General features: G+C 42.0%; 1 protein-coding gene across 1 annotated transcript in view; it reads right to left on the bottom strand.

Annotated features, from left to right (window-relative positions):
• BRINP1 (BMP/retinoic acid inducible neural specific 1) overlaps positions 1-1,082 on the bottom strand; it is a 109,706-nt gene extending 108,624 nt beyond the window's left edge. The window contains exon 1 of the mRNA XM_080990884.1: positions 618-1,082. The gene's annotated coding sequence lies outside the window, so the exon portion shown is untranslated. The remainder of the gene's footprint in view (positions 1-617) is intronic.
• Between the last annotated feature and the right edge of the window lie 14,724 nt (positions 1,083-15,806).

The raw sequence follows: 15,806 nt of genomic DNA, 5'->3' as shown, positions 1-15,806 counted from the left end.
GTAGAGGCTGAAAGAGTTTTACACTTATACACACGGACACACGGACACACGACAGATCTCGTCTGGGAATTGCACTACATGCAGCCTGTGAGCGATTAGGCACCTGAACACACACGTACAGGTCTTGTCTGTGTTTGTTGCGGTCCGGCACACGCAAGCCCAGAGGTTCTGAGCGATTTTGTACATCCACCATTTAACCCTTTGCTTACTAAGTAGGGGGATACGAAACTGCAAAGCGACGTGTATGGGAACTGAATCTCTCAGATTTTGGCTGAGTGAAGGAGACAAGATGAAATCCGGGGAAAGATTGGAGCGATGGAAGGATTTGGGGGGGGGGGGCGGGGTGGGGGGGAGGCAGCGCTGTTAAGGAGTGTGAGAGAGAATTCGGAAGAGAAGTCTGCCAGCCATAGAAGAAGAGCGCTGCTGCTGGATCAGACCATTTTAGTCCGATTTCCCACAGTGACTACCAAGATAGAGAGGCTAGATAACGAGGAATGCCTACGGGAGTTCTAGAGGGCGGCCCCACGAGAACGAGCTGGCCGATGTTGCGGCTGTCTGTGTGGCTGTCTGGCTGAGCAGAGTCAAAATAATAATAGTAAAATGCCTTTTTCCCTTACCGGATGTTAGTGCCCCTCTCTGGCGGAGATCTGGTTTCTCATTCGGCTCGGCAGGAACTTGTGGTGCGAGCCCTTCTGGATCCAGAGCGCATAGTGGGCGATTCTCCGCTGATGCTGCAGGCGTAGGAAGACTGGGGCTTTAGCAGTCCTTTTCATGCTCAGACAGAGAATCCCTCTCCTCGCCCCGGATCCCAGGCATTAAAAGGCAGAGATGCAAAAAGGAGGAGGTGTGGGGAATAGATGAAAAAGAAAATCCGGATGTTATTCCTTCCCTCTCTCCCCCACCTTCTTTTACCTATCCTTCTCCAGTCCTCTTTCCTTGTGTTCTTTCTGTATGATTATTATTATCCTTAATCCCCTCCCTGCCTTCCTCTGATGGATCAGTTTGCAGCCACCGGGGGCGAAACGAAGGCGCAAAAAGCAGCACAGAGAGAGAAGGTGGGAGGGAGGGAAAGAGGGAGGGAGGCGACCGAAATGAGCAAAGGCTGGAGGAAAAAGCGGGGCCTCGTTGCCGTCAGGGGCGGAGCTCTCGGCCCAGCTGAAGAAAATGAATGGGTAGAGGGAGGGAGGAGGGCGGGGCCAAGAGCCTGGAAGGGGGCTGGTCCTAAGAAGTCTCTCACTCCCTCTATCATTGGGACGTGGGAGCGGGGGCTGCGTTTTGAAACAGGGATGTGGGGGAGGGCATAAAAAGAAGACAGGGGTGCTGGCCTGTGAGATATAGGGGGACCCACCCCTTGAGATGTGGCATGGGTGGGGGGGGGGGAGAGAGGTGTGCGCTTTTGAGAAGGAAGGGGAGGTTTAGAGCCTATTGAGGAGTGGGCTTCAAGAGTCGCTGGTGTGTCCGTGGACACGAATCGTTGGATTAGATTTGGGCGGGCGAAGGCGAAGCGACTAATTAGAGAAACCCGCTGGATATAGTAAGCACCACATGAAATTGAGTTGGGGAGGGGGTCATCTGTTTCTCTCTCTTCGTTTTCCGTTGTGTTTCTATAGTTCTCATTTCTATGCAGTTTGGCTTTCTGGTCTATTCTTTCTCTCTCGCTCCTCTCAGCTTGTCCGCCTCTTGCCCCTGTTCCATTCCCTATCTTTGTCTTACTGGGTCCTCTTTCTCCCTCCCTTTGTGTACAGTCTTTGTCTCCCTCCCCTAAAGTCCAACCACCCTGTTCTCTGCTCATAAATTCCCTCCAACAAGCCATCCATCCAGATCTCTCTCTCTCTCTCTCTCTCTCTCTCTCTCTCACACACACACACACACACACACACACACGTCCTAGCTATCTCCAAGCAGCCTGACCATCTACTGGGTTCTCTTCCTATCAGCCTCTGTGAGGATTCTTCTACCTCCCTTGTTGCAGCCTTCTTTAAGGAGAAGGGCCATAGCTCAGTGGGATGGCATCTGCTTTGCATGCAGAAGGTCCCAAGTTCACTCCCTGGCATCTGCAGTTAGTGCTGGGAAAGACTGTGCCTGAAACCCCCAGAGAGAACATAAGAAAAGCCTGCTGGATTGAGCCAATGGCCCGTCTAGTCCAGCATCCTGTTTTCACCATGGCCAACCAGATGACCATGAGAGCCCATGAGCAGAAGCTGAGCACAACAGCACTCTTTCCTCCTGTGGTTTCATAGCCATCAGGTTTAGTAGCCATTGAAAGCTGCTGCCAGTCATTGTTGGCTGGGTGGTTCAATTAGACAACTAGGTATAAGTCAGCTTTCTGTGTTCCTTTGTTTCTTCAGGGATGACACTTTCCTCATTGAGGCTCTGTTTGACTCAGGAAGGGAGGTGCAAAGTGTTATGTTTTCTGCATGATCTTCCGCAACTGTGATGAGGGAGGTTAGTTAAAGGCATATACAATGGCAGAAAAGGAAATGTGAGCGACTGAGAATAAAAAGAATAGAATAATTGAGCTGGAGCTGGCCCTGTAAGGCTATCAACCTTCTGTAAATGAAGGAAACCCAGGGCAAGAGCTTCGCCATACAAGTGGCTACTTAGCTCCAGTGACAGAGAGCCCACAATTTCTCTAGGTGCTTGGTTCCCGTGTTGAAATGCCTTAACCACCAAGAAGCATTTATTTATTTTACTGCCAAGTAACCCTATAAATAGGGTTATCGGGTTGAAACAAAAGTGGGGGTTGGAAAACATAAAACTAGACAAGACAAGCACATATAATTATAGTACAGCAGTAAAAGGTATGAAAGTAACAGAAATACAACCAAATCTACCTACTTACAATTTAAGTTCATTAGCAGGATTTCTGCCACAGACTCACTAGGTGGCTTTAAGCCAGCCACTCTTTTTCAGTCTCAGTTTTCCCATCTGCAATATGGAGAGCTAATAATACTGACTTGCCTTAGAGATGTGTAAGGATTACAACTAGACAAATGAATGTGAAGCACTGTCATTACCCAGAACACGTCCTCCTTCTCATCCTTCTGGAATCAGGATGTTCCATTTCTGGAAGCAGACAAAATGCTAGGGAAGGGTAGGGTGGAGGTGTGGTGGGGTTTATTTATATAAATGACCCCTGAAAGGGCCATGTAGGAGTTGTGATTAAGAATATAAAACAGGCCCTGCTGGACTGAACCAAAGGCCTACACACCATTCTGTCTCCTACAGTGGCTAGCAAGATGCCTCTTGGAAGACCACAAACAGAACATGAGCACAGCAGTACTCTCCTACTGTTGTTCCTCATCAACTAGTATTCAGAAGCATTCTGCCCACGATTTTGCAAGATTGATATCATGAGTGTGTAATCAACTTGTTGAAGCTAAGAAGATCTGGGTCTGATCATTGGTTGGATGGGTGACTTCTGGGAACTGGATGATCATTGCCTTGGGTTCCATGATGGAACAATGGTGCATTATACATGTAAGCTCTTTTTGTTTCAGAAAGAAGCCCCATGTTTCCAGGAATTGAGGCATAACTCAAATAGTTTTTGCACAAAAGAGGTCACCTAGCCCAGCCTCCTACTTAAGTGCTAGATCTGCAGTTCAGAATGACATATAGCTATCTAGCCTCTGCTTAAACACTTCCAGTAAAGAAGCATATGTTATGTCTTGAGGCAGACTGTTCCACATCCAAACAGTTTTTACCATTAGGTAGTTTCTCTAAATATTGTTTCCAAAATTTTATTCATCTGAACTTCTCATTGAAATTTGGAGTTCCAAAGAACTCAGTAGCACTTTCAATGTGGAATGGAAGCATTGGAATTCCTCAGGAATTACTTTTATATAGAACATGTTTTATATGGATCAATGTACACATTGTGACGCCTTCCGTTCATTAGTGTCACCACCACCCTCCACATGCAGCATGAACACACTAGCTATGCAAATATGCTGATTGATAAAACACGGCAGAAAATGAATCTTCAAATGTCTTGCTGATGTATGGGTACACTTGTGCGCAAAGTTGTGGTTAGGGTTTTGTGCAGTTAAAATATTCCATAAAGAAGAATCCCAATACAATCAAGAGCAGTTATTTATTTATATATATATATGTATGCATTTATTTATTTAAACATTTTTATACCACCCAATCAGCTGTGTCCTCAGGGCGGTTCACATATTAAAATCAATTGTGTAAAATCAATCATATGTAGCATTCTATTAGCATTGCTTTTTTCACAGTGCTTCATAAATAATGTCAGGATTTGTGGGAAATTCAACTGTATTGACAGAACTGAATGCCACAGCAAACTCCACAGCTTGACTCTGAGCTCTGGTTGTGTATGCTCCAATTCTGCAATGAATATTAGAAATTATTCTACTTAAACCTGAAATCAGGAGGAGTGAACACAGATGCAGAGGGAATGAGAGGAAGAAATGATTGGAAGGGGTGGAATCCTCTAATCCCAATTTGGATGCTTCTGCCGTCTGTTTTGCTGCCTCTTGTGGTTTTGTTATGTTATTTGTGGCTTTTATTGTTTATTGCTTATTGTCTTAATGAATGTTTTGCTGTTGTTTTATTCTGTTTTGATTACTCGCCATATGCTTTCATTAGCTGCTTTGCAGATCCCTGCAGGATGGAAAGGCGGGATATAAATGTTTCAAATAATGCATGAACTGTGCACATCGGTTATTTTTAATTCACTATCCCGTCTCTTGCATTTTCCTTATTTTAGATCCTAAGAAGGTTTTCTCCAAGTTGGAGCTTTTTAAAGAGTAGGATGGAGAGAACACTTAAAAACATATCAGTACTGTAAACCAGCTCTGAAGGCTGAAGCAGGGTGAACTATAACCCAGGTATGTCACTCAATGTGCATTTGATGTACCTCTGTACAACTCAAGAGCTTGTTCCCTGCTTTATCAAGACAATGTAATAAAAGCCATTGTGGCTGAAAGCTTTGCACAAATGCATTGCAGCACCACGGACAGCTCCAGAAGGCTCATTTCATTCTAGCCTTTCCAGCACATTGGAGAAGTCCCCGTCAAATTAATGCTTTGGGGCAGGTAGTGCACACGAGAATCTACTTTGCAGTTGTCTTCCCCAGCTAGTAAGTGGAGGATTCCTGCAGGGCACCACTTCCCAAGCACCTTCCACCATCCCCTTGAGGCCATATTTTTACACATCCAATATGTTTAATTTAATTGACCCTCATATCGATTCAGGGCTGAATTGGGTGTTTGTGTGTTCCAGCTCATAGGAGGAACAGTGCACAGCCCTTATTAGAACCTGACATTGTCAAATGAAGCTGAAAATGAAGAAGGACTTATTCGCCCAGCAAATAGCTAAACTAGGGGATTTGCTGTTGCAAGATGTGATGATGGTTGCCAACCCAGCTTTAAAAGTGAACTAAACAAATTTGTGGAGGATATTGACATATATCAGTCTTCTCCAACCTAATGCCCTTCAGGTTTTTTGGAGTACAGCTCCCTCCAACATGGCCAATGACTCCAGATGAGGGCTCCAAGTGAGGAGGCCTGTTGTATATTACCTCCAGTATCAGACACAGTATACATCTGAATATTAGTTGTTGAGTATCAGAAATGGGAGAGTGTTGGTGCCCTCATGTATTTTTCATGAGCTTCTTATTGGGACACCTATTTATCCACTGAAAGACACAAGATGCTGGACTACATAGCCCTTTGGTCTGATCCAGCAGGAATCTTCCAATGTTCTTGTTTGAGAGCCCTGCTCTAAATTATAATGTTGGTGGTGTAACACTAAGGATGGACGCATGTATCAATTTTCATTTCTCTTCATTTCTCATTTTTTCTAAGCTTAAACTCAGTTATCCTCTTTTCCATATGAGTTGTATTTTAACAGTTCTCATGAAAAATCACCAACATTTTAGTATGAATTCAGTATACACATTTTTGGGACACAATTTTGCACATGTTACTTAGCATATACATTTTGGCCCACATTACTCAACTGGAAAACTGCATTCCAAAATTCAGAGCAATGTGGATTTGAAATATTGCTGTGTTTTGGAAAGTACAAATTAGGGTGGTTCACTTTTAAATGTGAACTGATCCAAATTTCTCTCCCATCTTGATTACACACAAGCAATCACCTTGTGTTCCTGGTTCTAGCCTGGCCACAGCTTGATGTCATGAGAATGTATTTCTACTTTTGGGAATTTTCAGGACAGAACTACCTACTCTGTATAGAAACTTATTCATGTATGCTACTATAGTGGCAAGAATGTTACTCGCCCCAAAATGGAAAGAAGCAGAAGTCCCAGCAAAGGAAGAATGGATACAAATACTTATGCAATATGCAGGAATGGCAAAATTTACCGGAAGAATAAGAAATCAAGATAACAAACTTTTAATAAAAAGAATGGAAATGGTTTATTGAATATTTACAGATAAATTGTAAACAGATAAAAACATTAGCTGGGTTATTGTAATGACCTGCAGTTCTATAAGAGTATATATTTTCAGTGGATAATTAAATGAGCAAATTAAGTTAATTTGGATATGCAGAAGATATTAAAAACAAATTTAAGGAATCACAGAAAGAGGGGGAAGGAAGTCAAGGTTTGAAATGTTAAAATGATTGTAAAATTAGTGAAATGTATGAATCTGAAAAGAACAAATATTTTTTTAAAAATAAAATAAAATAAAAAAGAGATACTTGTTGCTTTTACTTCTGCTTTGAAGCTTAAAGTTCAAGCTGTTCCTGCTGCCCTTAAAATCTCCCTAAATTTTACCATGTGCTTGAAATTCACACTCAGCTACAAAACCCACACACCTTTGTTTAAATGCTGGTGCTCTGTGCCTGTTATTTATTGCTTTTTCTGGACCATGGTGATATCGTCAACCACCCAATCAAAAGGCTGTTTGTCAGGATTCTAAAGAGATTCCTACAGGATTATGCACATCCTATCTTGACATACAAACCTGGCATACCGAGTGGAATGGTGGTTTTAAAACATAAACACACACACACACACACACACACAACTGTCATAGAAGTCTGCAATTTGGACAATTTGGTTTTTTGTTTATTTTAAGCCCCATTGCCTTTTTGTAAACTGGCACACTCCCAATGGAGAGTCAGCTGAGAAAATTGAACTGAAAAACATGAACGCACAGTGCAGAGAGTGTGTATAAGTGTCCCTTATTCATAAACAGGGAAAGAAAAGAGGTGAATGCAATGCTAAAAGAAAGCAAGGAGAGAGCAAAAAATTGTCCCTGAAATTTCTCTATGCTATTTGTGGGCAGCAAAAAACTGGTTGCGGGAGCTGAAATTCTGCAATAGTCTTTCTCAGAAAACCTCCTGAGAAATTTAACTTCATTTATTGCGGCTGTTAAATTCTCTGGTAAATTTATGTTATTTTACATAGGGATTGAAAAATTTTGGGTTCTCTCAGTTTCTCGTTCTTCCACTGAAAAGTTCAGTTTGCCTTATTTCTCCATCAGTTTTTATTTTATTTATGAAAGTCCTTATGGGAATTTGCCTGCATGTTAATACATTTTTTAAAATGCTATGTGCGCCAATGCATGCATTCTTATGTCCGCTATTCCCCAGTATATGTGTACATTTGTGTTCATTTCGTTTGCTGGAGAACTGCATTGCAAAGGAAATGTGACTTGTTAAGCTCAGCTGTGTTTTGGTTCCCATATTAAAAGCATAAGAAAAACCTTTCTAGATCAGGCCAATGGCCCATCTAGTCTAGCATCTTGTTCTTACAGCGGCCAACAAGATGCCTCTGGGAAGTCCACAAGCAGAACCAGAGTCCAATAGAACAAGTAGAACCAGAATCCAACAAAACTTTCCCCACCTGCGATTCCCAATGACAGCCATTCAGAGGCATGCTGCTTCCAACAGTGAAGACTCTGTGTTCCCTTCTAGAGATTTTGCTAGACTGGAATTTGGCCCCCCAGAATGTCACCCACAAGGGAATGTGGACCTCAAGTTGTTATACATTTTCCCTCAGTCATTTACCCTACACTTTTTAGTGCATTTCCCTGCCACTTTCCTAACCACAAAATTCTGTTTTGTGTTGTTGTTGTTTTGAATAGCTGTGCCAAAGAGCTTCAATTCACTTTGCTTGTGCAAAGCTAATTTTTTAGTATGCAGCTCAATCACTCTTGCTAAATACTAAACTGTCTAGAAGTGACCTGTGTATTATTCTTGTGTGCGCTCCATCATATTCCCTCCCACACACCATTATTTTAGCAAGCAATACCATAGGGGGACTAAATTTGGCCTCAATACAGGGTTTATTGTGCTGGAATCAGCCTCTTAGGCAGAGGCAACATTTTTGGTTGGATGTGAGCCAGCCAAACATGAGTGGGGGATATAGCTATAGCCACAGCCATTTGCAAATTAAAAGGGGATGGTCCAGAGATTTATGCAAGAATAAATTAATATTCAAAATCTATCTGAATGCTCTCTTAGCACTTCAGAAAGACTACTCAATGCCTCACCATGACAAGAAGCAGATCCAGGAGCACTTATCCAGGGTTGGGATAAGAAGATTTCCTATATTTCATTGCTTTTTTTATATTATTTATTTGCAGTATTTATAAGCAGTTCTTCACTATGCAGTTCCAGAGTGGGCATACATGCAGCATTAAAATAAAGACTGAAAACAATTCTAAAATCTCATATAAATAAAACAAGTAAAACTAAAAACCATCAATAAACACTCTTCATGAAAACAGGCAAAGAGATAATTCAGTTAACAGGGTTTCAGACGATTAGGCCACTTAGGAAGCCCCACTGAATTAAATAGGATGCACTTCATGGTTTGAAGCATGTTGTATACATTGACCACCTCCCAAATACCTTAGTGAAACACTAGCAATGTTGGTACATGATGCACCTCAGTGGCGAGATAGAGGACAGAGAGGGGTGTGTGACTGTGTATAGAAACTAGTTTCCTATACAAAGGTAAAATTTGCATCTGTTGCACCACCCAGTTTTGCCTTTGGCCCCACCCACCGCTGGCATTTATCCCTCAGAAGGTTGCCCAGAAAGAACTGTAGCCCTCAGTCTGAAAAATGTTCCCTATCCCTGTACTAAAGTCATCTTGTGCATCAGGCACCACCAAAGCTTCAATCATCACCTTCAACAACTTCAGTTTATTTCTTCTGTCTTCCATGTTTCCACTGCACACAGACTGATTAAAAAAAAAAAACACTGCAAAAGGAAAAAGGGAAAATTGCAACCATCCAGTTTTCAGACAATTAAGGCATGGGCCATAAACTGTTATTTAAGGTATTACATTCATTCATTCGTTCATTTTCATTCATTCATTCATTCATTTTAAAAGATATGAAACCTAGATCCTCCAGATCTTGTTGCAACTTCCATCATCCCTGGCTATTAGCCATTCTGTCTGGTGCTGATGGGAGTTGGAGTCTGACATCACTTGCAGTGCTACAGGTTCCCTATCCCTGATTTATAAATTTGGTTTTAGCCCCCTTTTTGGTTTTATCCCCTTCCGACTTACAATCAACAGAAGAGGCATATACCCTTTCTGCAACTGCAAAGATAACTTCAGTAAATGTGTAATACCTGCAAGAATGTAGAAATATAGATGAATAGAGGAAAGGTAGTTAGATAGAAAGGAGGAGGAGGAGGATTCATTAGGGTGAATGAAGCACCAACCTCAGTCTGCTTTCAGCCAGAATCTACCTATCTACCTTCGTACTTACAACCAGTCTGGAGGATGTCTCTTCCTGTCAACTTAGATTCAGTGCTGCACTTGCTCATTGCAGTAGGAAGGAGGACTTAGTTGGCTCTGTTTGTCATCAGCTCTGACTCCACCTATAGCTGATCTTCCAATCTTCTGTATTCCCAGTCCCAAGGGCACCAGCCAGCACTGTGTAAGAGGGGGGGGGGGGGAGATGGAGAGAGAGAGAGAGAGAGAGAGAGAGAGAGAGAGAGAGAGAGAGAGACTTTCATTGGATAGTTGCAAATTTATTTATTCAGTCATTCTTATATCCTTCCCTTCCTCCAGTCTGGAGTTCAGGGCAGCCAACAACCGAAAGACAAGCAATAACCCAAAATAACACATCATATAAACCACAAAGTCATAACAGCAACAATTTGGCGACGAAACATATCAGTAAAACTGAACCTAAAATTAGTTTGCCCATTACACAAATGCCTAAATTATAACTAAACAAATTGCATGCCACAAAATCATTTTGTCGTCCAGACCCTAAATTGCCTGTTGACTGCAGGGTTTCTCAGTGTAGCATTTCCACTAAAACTAAGAGGCAGCCTTACCCAACCCCAGTGCCTTCCAGATGTCCACCTCCCATCAGCCTAGCCAGCACAGCCAATGGTCAGGAATGATGGGGGTGACAGTCTCACAACATATGCAGGGCATCAGGCTGGGGTTGGCTGAAACAGACTCTTTGTAGCTTCAAATGGCCATCGCCTGGCCAGGTTTGTCAGAAAGAAATGGTGTGATGATGACTTCTTTTAAAGACCTGGCTTATTGTGTACACTTAGTGCTCTGCCTTTAACAGGCTTATGCCACCATTAAAGCTTCCTGGGTGGATAAGCATGCATTGTGCTGCTATAACGCTGACCTAATTATCTTTACTGTGGATTTATTTAACAGGTTTATTTGAAAAGGGTTATTCTTTAAATGTCTGATAACTGATTTGTTATAACTCCTTTTAATGAGCCTCTGTCTTTCTCAAGGAGGCTTAAATCCCTTTCTCGGCTGCGGGGAGAGGCATCCGTCGCACTGGTGAAAACTCGATTGTACTGTGTTTAGTCTTTTGAAAAAGGTTTAGTCTTACACTGGATATTCATTTCACCAGGCAGCTGCAGAGGTAGGGATCTGTACACCGAAGGATCTCTATTCATCTTTATCTTTCACTGAATAGAAATGGAGGGATAAAAGAACTATCATACTAATTTAAAAAGCAAGAGTGTATGTATTAGAAATGTGAATCCTGATGAGATTTGGAGAATGAAAAGTCAAGCTTTGCAACAAAAGGTAGGCAAAATCTCTATGCTTTTTTTGTTTTGTTTCAGATCCTACCAGGTCTCAGTCTGAATCAGTCGCCACCCCTCCAACACTAAAAGGCTTGCTTATATGTGACACTGAACACAGATATAAGCTGTCTCTGCACATGCAAAATTGTTTGTGGGAAAGAGTGTACCCTTGATGATATGTACAGCTCAACTGTTGTGTAAATAGGTACACAGAATGTACACATGTTGAATGTTCCAGGTGATTAACTATGCCAGCTCAAGTATTTGTGTAGGATACTTAGATTCTGCATGTAATCTGTCATAGTCACCAGCTCCTAGAAGCCCACCTCCCTTCACACACACACACACACACACACACACACACACCCCAATAAAATGCTTGAGGGGGCTGTCTCCCAAAAGTTGATGGGCATTGCTGCCTTTCTTTCTTTTCTATACTCGAACTTTCCCAGCAAGCCCTGTAAACAAACTGTAAAAGTTTGCTGGGTGGCAAGAGTGCTTGGATTGGGCAAGAGCCTCTGATATCATTTTTTTACAGCCCTTTTAATTGGAGTGGGGAGAGAAAGAGATAGAGAATGCAAGCTAGGAGCAGGAGCGGGGTTTATCTGCCCCCCCCAAACATATTTTATTCAAGTTGGTGCCTCTGTAATCTGTGAACACCTCTAATGATAGCTCTAACTAGATAAATTGTATTTATATGTTGGACTTGCTCTTCCCGGTTTGACTTGTGTGGGAGGCAAAGGCGATTTTGCCTTCAACCCCTTATAAGAGATGGAAAACTGGAAAGAGGCTGTCTAGTTAGTTGCCATGCATAGCCAATTCTTCCAATTAGAGGTAAGGATCAGGGCTGGACAGTGAGCAGTACAATACAACTCAGGAAAAAAATCTATGAAATAAAAGCAGAAGGGAGGACCAAGTAACAACAAAGGATAATAAGCTTTCAGCTGTATCTGATGTTCTCTATCTGCCAGCACAAGGGTTCCTGTGCAAGAGGCTGGGTAAGTTTTAAGGTTGCACTTATGGAAACTCATTGCAGAACAGATTATACAATGTATTGGGCAACAAAGTTACCAGCCACTTGCATATGCTTTCATAAAATCATAGAAATGTAGGGTCATAAGGGGACCCCAGGGGTGATCTAGTCCACCCCTGCAATGCAGGAATCATCGCTTTCCCTTGCACAACAATCTTCCAAGTGCAGCAAACATTCCTCCAGAGAAACAAGCATATTGCAAAATAACTTTAGCTTAGTGCTACATTGCCTACAGCCCTTGGACTGTAAACAAAATTATGCATCAGCAGCAAAAATTGTCCTAAATAATAACCTACTAATGAAAATGAGACTCACCTAGATGTTTAGTGGATATCAGCCTGGAAAGGCCCAGAGCTCAATGGAAGAGTGTATGCATTGCACATACACAAAACTTCTTGGTAATGTGTCTCACATGCATAGAGGAAAAGTAGAAAGTTACATGTGTGTTAATGTGTATAGAAACTAGTCTACTGTAAAAGTAAAGGTAAAGGGACCCCTGACCATTAGGTCCAGTCGTGACCGACTCTGGGGTTGCGGCACTCATCTCGCTTTATTGGCCGAGGGAGCCGGCGTACAGCTTCCGGGTCATGTGGCCAGCATGACTAAGCCACTTCTGGCAAACAAGAGCAGCGCACGGAAACACCGTTTACCTTCCCGCATGAGCGGTACCTGTTTATCTACTTGCACTTTGATGTGCTTTCAAATTGCAAGGTTGGCAGGAGCAGGGACCGAGCAACGGGAGCTCACTCCGTCGCAGGGATTCGAACCGCCGATCTGATCGGCAAGTCCTAGGCTCTGTGGTTTAACCCACAGCGCCACCTTCTGCACCTATTATTTTGCCCACTTTTGGCTCTGATTGTGTCCACAACTAACATGTGACCCTTGGAAGGTTTCCCAGAAGAGAAAGTGGACCCTAGGCTGAAAAGGTCTCCCACCTCTGATATACAGTACTTGGTTCCATAGACCAATGGTTCGGACTCACTCTATATAACAAAGTTTCCATGCTGTTGTTAAATTTTCACATAAGGCTGGAGTTAGATTTTATAATCTCCCTCATGAAGACTCTCCCCTCTCTGAAATGCCAAAAACTGTTGAAGAATATACACTGTAGAGACAAACTCTGCAGAATTATTGTGTTGCAGGACCCTTAGTAAAGAAACCAAGCTGGATTTGTGATCAGGGATGCAGCAGAATTTTGTTTAGTCTGTATTTTAAAGGGAACTGATCTAATTCTCAGTAGGAACTTTCTGATGGTAAGAGTGATTCAACAGTGGAATGGACTCCTTTGGAAGGTGGCGGACTCTCCTTTATTGGAGATTTTTAAGCAGAGGTTGGATAGTCCTCTGTCTTGGATGCTTTACTTGAGATTCCTGCATAACAAGGGGTTGGATTAGACCCTTGGGGTATCTTCTAACTCTACAATTCTATGATTCTTATAAGTTCCTGGGACTTATGAGAAGGTAAGAATGCAGTTAAGAAATAGATTGCACACTTTAGAATAATAGAATCCAAAATGTTTGTCCAGCTCAGCATCAATGGAGAGGTTGCTGGCTATGGTGGAACCCAGGTAGACAAAATGGACTGCCACCTCAAGTGTGTGGTCATCAAGGCTGATGTGTGAAGTCTTGGCAACATACAAAAATGCATATTTCAGGAGGAATTGTGCACAAAATGAATATTTTACATCAAGCTTTGTACAATTTAAATGTGAAGCTTTTGTGCACTTGAATGCAGTGAAATTGACGCAGAATGGAAATAAGCTGATGTGTCCACCCCGATTGTGTGTGTATTTAACAGGGAAATATTTTATCAGATTGCGGATATGCCATGCATAGAGAGCAAAATTTAGCTCAGGTAAAATTCTTGGAGGCCCTTGGCTGACCTCAACTTGGTACATTCTCTGTGTGCTATTTGGGAGCAGAGTTAAGAGAAGGCAGACTCATGGAGCTGCAGGGCGATCGTCTTGTTAGATCTTGCCTGCAAGTGGGAGGGCTGGGCCATTTGATAAATGGATCCATAGTGTAGTCTTCATGGCTGTGGATAAACATCTCCCCAGCAGCTCTTTGAACTACTGACAAAAGCATTCCTTGCATCTCCTTGAGTCTTCATTCTTATGATGTCAGCTCTTCCAGTATTACTTACCTCTTCGGGGAATGTATGAATGCATAGCCATCTATCTTCTAAAGGAACGTTAACCTTTCTTAACAAGCTTGCGGCAGGACTGAAGGTGTTGGAGGTGACTGGAGAACACTGCTTAATTTCTAAAACCGCTGTTGACATGATCTGATCCTGCCTAGACTAGAAACACCTAGCTCCCCAGTGCCATACCTTTAAGGACTGTTCATGGGTCACTTGTTAGGGTGAACTCTCAGCCCATGCTCTAAGTTGCTCTTTTCATAATTTACTTCAGGGGTTTGGGAATCAACCACACTGTTAAAAAGCAGATCTCAATTTTATTTGCCCTATGAGCAGGTAATGGTGTAATGCTTTCACGAACAAAGGCAAACACCTAAAGCCTAAATAACTTGACATTAGGATATCTTAAAGGCTGTTTATTCCCAGATGACACTTCCTTCTCACTCAGATTGTCAGGGAGACCCTGCACAATGTCCTACAGTTGATAGGGCTGTGGTTGGTGGGTATACAGTAAGGGCATGCCCTGAATAATGAAGTGGATCGGGTGCTTCAGGGCACACCCACACATTACAATGTCAGGATTTATTTCCTCAGAAGGGGAAACCATGCCTACAATGTGAGGATTTTTTTTCTTTTAAAAAAATATAAGTTAAAGATTCCCTGGACAAAGATTCCCAGATAGATCTGTCTAAAATGCAGTAATCTAATCCAGAGGAGCACCTTTTTCCTTAGTGGTAGTAGTTGTAGTAATTAGGATACTAGTAGTATTAATGGTAGTGGCAGTTGTACTTGAGATAAAGATACTATGGATTGCATCCAACTAAGACTCATTGAAATTGATTAATCTAAGATAGTCATGTCTTTCTGTTTCAATAGATCCACTCTGAGTAGAACTACCATTGGATACAAGCCTGTGATTTTATCCTTCCCTTCCTCTGGTAGGAGTCCAGAACGAGTATAAACCATGCTAAATGGCACAACATAATGGAAAACATTTGGTCATCATGAAGTTCTGTACAAAATGACACCTCTAAAGTAATGTACTGATAGGATCTTCTATATCTTTTGCATTTGCTGTATTTGCTGATTCAGTTCTTTTTAAAATGCATATTTTTGAGAGAAAATACACATTTAAATACTACTTAAATGTGAATGTTTGTATGAAGTTTAAAAAGTTACACCACAGACAAATGCAGAAATGGGACAGAACAGAGCAAGTATGTGCAAAAGTGGCTAGAAATTGACAATTTGTTCATCTTTTGATATAATTGAATTGGTTGTGCTTTGGAGTCTTACACTTCAGGAAATAAAAGTGGGATCTGAATGTGTTAATCAATATATATAAAACATCAGTCATATGGAGGAAATTAAAGGCCGTGTGAAAGCATTAGTAAATAAAGAACTGTTATAGTGAAGAACCAGAAACTTTTCCCCACTTCTCCTAATGATGACTGAGCTCCTGAAGCTGTAATACATTTAGAGAAGAAGGGTGTTTGGCAAACAACAGGTAAACTCTTTCTATATGGGATGAACTTGACATTCACAAGGTTTTGGGGTTTTTTGTTTCTATTTTTTTGCCAATGACTCGGGGTAAAGGGAGAAACACATC

The sequence above is a fragment of the Podarcis pityusensis genome (assembly GCF_964106645.2).
Source record: "Podarcis pityusensis genome assembly, chromosome: Z".
In the NCBI taxonomy this organism is placed as follows: domain Eukaryota; kingdom Metazoa; phylum Chordata; class Lepidosauria; order Squamata; family Lacertidae; genus Podarcis; species Podarcis pityusensis.
The sequence above is the reverse complement of the archived record's forward strand: the minus strand, read 5'-3'. Positions and strand labels throughout refer to the sequence as shown.